Source organism: Schistocerca serialis, chromosome 1, assembly GCF_023864345.2.
Source record: "Schistocerca serialis cubense isolate TAMUIC-IGC-003099 chromosome 1, iqSchSeri2.2, whole genome shotgun sequence".
Taxonomy (NCBI): Eukaryota; Metazoa; Arthropoda; class Insecta; order Orthoptera; family Acrididae; genus Schistocerca; species Schistocerca serialis.
Genome location: NC_064638.1, coordinates 1,282,617,667 through 1,282,626,462, shown reverse-complemented (window position 1 = coordinate 1,282,626,462; position 8,796 = coordinate 1,282,617,667). Strand labels below are relative to the sequence as shown.

Genomic DNA, 8,796 nt, shown 5'->3' with positions numbered 1-8,796 from the left:
ATGGAATATGATTGCTGCATTCAGATGCGAACTGATTTGGTGACTCTTCGGTGACAGCCCCAATTGGTGGTGGTTGCGGTCACACAGCTTGAGGCCATTGCCAGTTGGCTTCACTGTGGAGGGGTCGGATGTGGGGATGCAGTGTGTGTCAAGAACGTGCCTCGTCTCCCCCAGTCAGTCCAGTAATTTGATCGCCCCAATTACCGCCTGCACTGAGGAAGACCTGTGGTCGTTTCAAGGTGTGGCAGGTGGCGAAAGAGGGCCGGTCGATGGGTCTCTCCAGTTCGTCTGATGAACAGGTTTCGGGTGCTGTCTATGGGTGACAAAGATCCTGGGCCAGGTGCAGTCGCTCTCCCTGTTCCAGAGGAAGCCTTTCACCCAGTAAGATCTGGTCATTCACAGAGAGCGGGATTACTGGTAGTTGGGAGCTCCAGTGTCAGGCGCATAATGGGGCCCCGTAGGTGTATGCCTGCCAAATCGGGAAAGAAATCCAGCGTCCACTCTGTGTGCGTACCGGGAGGTGTCATTCCAGGTGTGGAAGGAGTTCTTCTGGATACTAGGAAGAGCACAACTGCAGTTTGTGGCTCGTGTCTGTTCTAACGATGTGTGTCGCTTTGGTTTGGAAGAGATTCTCTCTGGTTTCGGGAAGCTAGCTAAAGTGGTGAAGACAGATGGTGAGCTCTCCCTTCATCTCACAAGCGAGGTGAAGGCAGAGCTCACCATCTTTTGCAACATCGACAGGACTGTTTGCGGATCTTTGGTACAGAACCTAGTCAAGGGTCTGAACCAGAGGCTCAGGCGTTCTGTGACCGTTATGGTTGCAGATTTCACGACTTACTCATTAGGGTGGTGGGCTTTTGGGATCCACTTAATGGGTCAGGGGGTCCACTGTACACAGAAGCTAAGGCCCAGACAACAAAATTACTCTTGGCAAAAGGCCAATTCTAACAGCACAGTCGTTAATACCTCCACTATCTGGTCTGGCAGAAGGCAGGTTTTGAAATGTACTTCAGCCAGCTTGAATTAGACGTAATTCAGAAAATAAATAAGAAAGTCAGTTACGTTTTCTGGAGTTAGACATGAATCACTGATAGCCAGTGCCTCCTATAGTGAAAGGTTTCATACTTTGGTGCATCCAGTCAACAACCAGTATAATTTACTGATCCAGACCCTTGATACGGCATCTTAGGCCACAGATCGACTGGTAATGGTCTGGAGTGTAGTGGTTTCCCCGGGGGGACGACTCGGTGGCGTAATGGGGATGGACTGGGACGCGTCTTTCTGGATGCACTGAAATAACCTCGTGATTGTGGAAGAGTTGTTGCTCTCGGCGCCTACCCTAGCGGTCTTAAGTGGGCTACGCACGGCAAAATGCGCAACATTTTCAGCCACGTGTCTGTACGCAATAAACTAATCCGTGTACGTGTAGACCTCTAGCGCCGTATCTGATGGCTGCTGGCGGCTGCCGATTTGACATGGACTCTACTTGGGGGCCGACAGGCTGGCCCCTACTCGTCCGAGACCTGCCTGTCGGATGTGTTGCGCAGGTGGCCGAAGCGTGTAGGGGTTGTCTGGAATGGACTGGGTGGTCTTTCAGGTTAGAGGGTCTCGGGGATGTAGAGAGAGAGGGCTTCGAACTCAAAGCGTGATGAACAGAGGGTAGACATAGCAACAACCAATATTGTAGCTGTAAATTGTCGTAACAGTGTTGGCGAAGAACTAGAGTTTCAACTGTTACTAGAAAGCATTGAAGCTCAATTCGTAATAGGTACAGGAAGGTGGCTAAACCCGGAGATAAGTTCAGCCTAAATTTTTACAAAGGACCTAATGGTGTACGGAATGGATAGATTAAATACAGTTGCTCGCGGCGTATTTAGAAGTAGTTTAGTTATAGCGAGACTGTTGACCTCAGAAGTTAAGTCCCATAGTGCTCAGAGCCATTTAGTTATAGCGAAATTGAAGCAGATACTTCCTTTAAGTTATTATGGGTAGAGGTCATACTTACAACCGGACTAAATTAATAATTGGTTTATTTCGTTTACTCCTCCCCTCTTCCCCACCTTCCCTCCCCCCCCCCCCCCCCCCCCGAAAAAATGGCTCAAAGCACTATGGGACTTAACATCTGAGGTCATCAGTACCCTAGACTTAGAACTCAGTACACCTAACTAACGTAATGACGTCACACACATCCATGCCCGAGGCAGGATTCGAACCTGCGACCGCAGCAGCAGCGCGGTTCCGGACTGAAGCGCCTAGAAGCGCTCGGCCACCACGCGGCCGCCGCCCCCCCTCACCGACTCAGAGGATTCAATTGCTGAACAGTTTGAAGACAACTTGGCTGTCATCTGAAACAGATACCATTATAGTTGGTGTTGACATCAACCTACCCTCGATGTGTTGGCGGAGATAAATGTTAAAACCCTGTGTTAGGGATAAAAAGTCGCCATACATTGTAGTAAATGCTTTCTTTGAATATTATTTTGACCAGTTCGTTCACGAGCCCACTGTTGTAAATGGTCGCGAAAGTATATTAGACCTCTTAGCATCAAATAATACTGAGCAAATAGAGAGTATGATGACGGATACAGGGATTTGCGACTAGGTCGTTTTGCTGAAACTGACTACCGCAACATCCAAAAGTAAACGCAAAATATATCTGTTTAAAAAAGTAATTAAAAATTCGCTTCACACCTTCCTAAGAGACAGTCTACACTCCTTCCCACCTAGATCGGATGTGGCTTCAGTTCAAGAAAATAGTATCTGCTGCAATTGAGAAATTTATACCCAATAAATTAATAAAAGGCGGTACTGATCCCACACGGTACACAAATCATGTCAGAACACTGTTGCAAAAGCTACATTTAAAGAATGCAAAATATCCAAGGATAGCGATGTTTTACTGAAGATCGAAACTTAAAGTGGGTGTCAGTGCAAGGTGCTTTTAATAACTTGCACAACGAAACTCTGTCACAAAATATGGTAGCAAATCCAAAAAGATTCTTGTCGTGCGTATACAACAGCGGAGAGATATAATCAATACTTCCACTGTGCGATACCCATTGTAGTATTACCGATAACAGCATCACTAAAGAGGAGTTATTAAACTTAAGTTTTCCGAAGTTCCTTCATCCAAGAAGACGAAGTAAATATTTCAGAATTCGGATCAAGAAGAGTATCATCATCAGTAAATTAGAAGTAAATATCCTTGGTGTAGCGAAGAAGCTTAAATAACTTAATAAAGGCAAGTCTTGCGGTCCAGATAATATACCAATTAGCTTCCTTTCAGATTATGCTGATGCAATACACCCATACTTAGCAATCATTTAAATCACTCGCTCGCAGAAAGATCCGTACCGAAAGACTCGAAAGTTGCAGAGATCACATCATCACTCAAGAAAGGAAGTAGGAGTAACCCGGTGAATTACAGACACGTATCAGTACAGTATATTTTCACTGGAATTATGGAACATATATTGTGTCCGAAAATTACGAATTACCTGGATGGTAAGGATCTATTGACACATGGTCAGCACGGAGTCAAAAAATATCGCTCTTCTGCAACGCAAGTAGCTCTTTATTCGCACGAAGTATTGAGTACTATCGGCAGGGGATATGAAACATTCAAATTTCTGGATTTATTGAAGGCTTTTCATACCGTTCCTCACAAGAGACTTCTAATCAGATTATATTCCTATGGAATAGCACTTCAGCCATTCGTAATATCCTGTCAGAGAGGTTGTAGTACATAGTCATCGAAGGAAAATCATCAAGTAAAACAGATGTGGTCCACAAGAAAATGTTAAGGGCACTCTGCTTTCTTGGTCTGAGCAAGTAATTTTGGAGACAATCTGAGCAGCTTCCTTAGATTGTTTGTAGATGATGCTACCAGTTACCGTATAGTAAAGTTATCGGACGACCAGTACAAGTTGCAATATGATTTCGGTGAAGCATCTGTGTGGTGCGAAAAGTGGCTATTGTCTTTGAATAACGAAAAGTGTGAGGCGATCCACATGAGTAAAAAAAGAAATACATTAAATTTCGGTTACACGATAAATTACTCACAAATCTAAGGGCTGCAAATTCAGCTTTATATCTAGGGATCACAATTCCCTGTAGATTAAACTGAAACGATTTCGCCGACAGTGTTGTGGAGAGCGTAAACTAAAGACTTTGTTTTATCGGCAGAACACTTTGAAGATGCTGTGCAGTATGGGATTCTTGCCGGACAGAATTGACAGGGGACATTGAAAAGGTCCAAAAAAGGGCGGTTGGTTTTGTACTATCGCGAAACAGGGGAGGGAGTGTCACCGATATGATAAGCGAAATTGCGTGGCTAACAGTGAAGTAAAGGCGTTTGTCGTTGCGGTGAGATCTTTTAACGAAATTTCAATCACAAACTATCTCCCTTGAATGTTAAATTATTTTATTGCCGTTGCAGGGTGATGGCCGTCAGTTTCAGCACATTTTTTTAAGATGCAGTACAAATGGTACTTTCATTGTGTTAATGATGCTATTTGTAGTTAACTGTAGATAATGTAAATAAAAACGTACACAAAATGTGATTTTATTCCTGTTATCTTCTTAAGCTGGCCTTCCGAGCTAATGTTCCGTATCTCAAATTGTTAAGTGGAGCGTCCTCTATGACCTGTTAAATTTTTGCACGCTCTGACGGATATATATATATATATATATATATATATATATATATATATATATATATATATATATATATATATATATATACACTTCTCCACAATTCTGTCACTCGTTTCAAATCCTTGAAAGACATGCACTCTGTGTTGACTTGTTCATCGGTTTGTTCATCGGTTTACCTTCCCCGACACGGAGTCCTAACCATTCTTGTATTTAGTAAACAAATATGCGATTAGTTTTGATGAAACGAGAATCGCATCGCAAGTATGTATTTTTTGGGATCCCGTCATCAGAGAACGCGCTGAGATGAGAATGTGCAACAACTTCAGTCGGGAGAGTGGCTCATGAAAACGGGCGCTTGATGTTGACAGGCCACAAAGAAGTAATCTGACTCAGCCACCATCTAACGAAATCAGCATCTTTCGCAATCTTTGTTTATCGCAGACATCAGTATAATCTCTCGTGAGATGCTGAATTTCCATGACGTCCCGATGACCTATTTTGGGCCAAGTAAATAAAGTACCACACGGCCTACAGACAACGTCTCAAAGATAACTGCAGATGAAGTTGTAGAAAGCTTGAGCTTACATTCAAATCTGACACGACAAGAAGTCGCTGGAAAATTTATTCGACACAATATGAGTATTCGAAATGTCGGAGCAGCACATCCCGCAGTCGCGCTGTACAACGTGATTTGGTTGCAGGTACGAGTGTGGATTACCTCGCGCCACTGTGATCCTCACTGCGTGGAGCTCGGACGTCGTTAACCGAGACATTCTGCGGCGCGGGAAGTTAGAGACAGGTCGTTAGGGGCAGCAGGTTCCTCCAAGCACAAGTTAACACACTTACGGCCGAGTTAGCTCTCTAACGGATCTTTAATATCGCCAGCTGTCTTCCGGAAAAGTAACGTTTTTTTAATAGACCGTACATGATTAGAGGCTACGTGGCTTTAGAGGAAGTTGCAAACGACGAACGTGTGTGTGTTCGTGTGTGTGTTTGTATGTGTGTATGTGTGTGTGTGCGTGAGAGAGAGAGAGAGAGAGAGAGAGAGAGAGAGAGAGAGAGCGTGATTTTCCGCACTCATAATACGAACTGTCTCATCTTTGTGTACATCCTGCAGTAGTCTTGTCTCTATAATTTGTGTTACATTTTACAAATCCGTTCTCCCCACTACAATGTTTCACTCTCCCGCTTCTGGGCAGACTGTGCCGCAATAAAAGAATACGAGATCGTACAGATAATTAGGAGTGCTTTACGTCAACTGGACGTCGGAATTATCATGTCACTGTTAATTAAAAACTGAGTTCTAAAATCCCTTTCTATTTATAAAATGTACTTTTGTTGTCGTGGACAACTAACATAGACTTTAAACTGACACGGTTTGACATACATACAAAGTAGAGCGGAACTTCAACATACCGTGTCCTTCTGTTAGTTGATGGAACGAACTATTTTTTCCTTTGTTTTGTTTAATGGCATCTCAACGCATGCTCTAAAGTTTAACATTCTAGTAGGCGTTCAGCACCGTTTGTAGACTTTCACTAGACTGTGTACAGATGTTATTTACAGACGGAATGATTGTTTAGATTGACTGTCCGCACTAGTTTTCTATTTTCCATCATGATCGACGTAGATGCTTACGGCATGGATGCACACAGGGCACTAAATTTGAACTGAAAGAACGCAGAAAAGTTAACTTTGTTGAACGCAAGATTTCGTCGGAGAAAGACGTCGATTGCAGAATACATTGTTAACGAAATGAAGACCTGAAAACACCACTGGTTTTTGAAATTTTATCCGAATGACGCCATTTGATTTTGAAGTTCTGCTTCAGATGATAGAAGGACTGATTATGAAGCAAAACCCACAATGAAGAGAGTCAGCTCTAGATACTGTTCTTTTACCAGTCACAATGTATTTCCTTGCAAGTGAAACTCGTTTCTCCCTCAGTGTTTTCAAACACTCTGTTGTAGCTGCCTCTTCTTTCCTTAGTCTTTAGCAGTAGCAGCAACAGCAACAAATAATACGGAAACTCTTTGGTGTTTTCAGGAGAATCTCTACTAGCCAGATTTTTTTCGTTTTCTTCCTGTTGTTCCTGGTTACGTAACTTTTTTTCAGTCTCTGACACCATCACGCGGTGCTTAGGAACCAGTGATTCGAGGGTGACTTTTTTTATCCGCTTTTGTATTCAGCAATTCGCTGCATGCCAGAGACAAGCAGTAGCACGATAATCTTAGATAAATTTTAAGATTTTTCTCATTCTATAAAATGTTCAGTCAAAAAGAAGGGAGTCAAAATAGCTCATACTAAAGTGCGCGAACGCTCCCCCGCGTCTGATAGTGAGTGGCTTCACGTCTGAGAAAACGTTGCGCAACGTACATGTGACCACAACTCGTCTCTCATTCCACAAAACTGCAGTTTCTGGACAGACACCAGAATGGGAAACGGCGATTCGTCTCAGGATGGGTCTATGGGCAAATAGGTAAACATGTCGCAGAGAACAAAATGGCGCAACATGACCAAGCTGGTGGCTGCTGGCTTCTTCTACACACCGGAGCTGTTTTAAACACGTCATAGTGGGTTCTACGCCATATCGCTCTTTACCTTCACAATGAATCTAGCACGGTGAGGACCAAGATGGTTTAGACTATACTCAATCTTCCTGTGTATTCTTCAGCGGGGCATTTGCCGCTATCTTGCTTCTTCGGTCGCCAGAGAGAACGGGTTGCGATGGGAGGGACTTTCCAATATTTATAGCTTCAAGAAAGAAAGTTCTAAAGAAACAACGGGTATTGGTTATAGATGCAACAAAATGCAAAAGGAGATGCAAGATGAAACGCGACTGGATTTTCGACTGAGTTCACCTCTCTTTTAAGCATGATGTAGATTCGTCGCGCAAAAACTGTGTCCAGTCGTGGGTGCCTCCCGTTGACAAGAAGGGCGGCAGAAGAGATACATGAAATTACCGTCCAGCGTCCTTTAGAATCTGAGAATAAATGATGACCTCAAACTTAATTACTTCCTTCATACCAAACAACATGGATTCCGTAAACGAAGTTGCCCTTTTCTTACATGACACCCTGAAAGGCATGGACCAGGGTGGTCAGGCATGTGCAGTATTTTTGGACTCCAGTTAGCATTTGACTCAGCACTGCAACATTTATTAATGAAACTGCCATCGTATAGGGTAACAAGAGAAATTTATCGCTAGCTTGAGTGTTTCCTTGTTCGAAGGTACGCAGCAATTTATCTTGAGTACTCCGTCTTCAGGCCACAAGTGGCCCATCGGGACCATCCGACCGCCGTGTCATCCTCATGTGAGGATGCGGATAGGAGGGGCGTGTGGTCAGCACACCGTTCTCCCGGCCGTTATGATAGTTTTCGTTGACCGGAGCCTGTACAATTCGGCCGTGTAGCTCCTAAAGTGGCATCACGAAACTTAGTGCACCCCGAAAAATGACAACAGCGCATGGCGGCCCGGATGGTCACCCATCCAAGTGCCGGCCACGCCCGACAGCACTTAACTTCGGTGATCTGACGGGAACCGGCGTAACCACTGCGGCAAGGCCGTTGCAAGTTGTCTTGGTTGATAAGTTACTGACATGCGTAGAAGTACAGGTGTGGCCCAGGAAAGTGCAGTGTTGTTGTGTGTGTTGTATATCAATAACCGGGCACGTAACATGTATCCACAGGACATGTGGCCTGTAATTGAAGAAGTGTCATGATGATCTCTCCATTGGCAAAAGATTCCGGAGTAGTCCCCCATTCGGATCTCCGGGAGGGGACTGCCAAGGGGCAGGTTACCATGAGAAAAAGATTGAATAATCAACGAAAGGATAACGTTCTACGAGTCGGGGCGTGCAATGTCAGAAGCTTGAACGTGGTAGGGAAACTAGAAAATCTGAAAAGGGAAATGCAAAGGCTCAATCTAGATATAGTAGGGGTCAGTGAAGTGAAGTGGAAGGAAGACAAGGATTTCTGGTCAGATGAGTATCGGGTAATATCAACAGCAGCAGAAAATGGTATAACAGGTGTAGCATTCGTTATGAATAGGAAGGTAGGGCAGAGGGTTTGTTACTGTGAACAGTTCAATGACCGGGTTGTTCTAACCGGAATCGATAGCAGACCAACACCGACAACGAT

The 8,796-nt window shown here is 44.1% G+C and overlaps 1 pseudogene; it reads right to left on the bottom strand.

Annotated features, from left to right (window-relative positions):
• Positions 1-8,110: 8,110 nt before the first annotated feature.
• Positions 8,111-8,228, bottom strand: LOC126430047 (5S ribosomal RNA; annotated as a pseudogene).
• Positions 8,229-8,796: the final 568 nt, after the last annotated feature.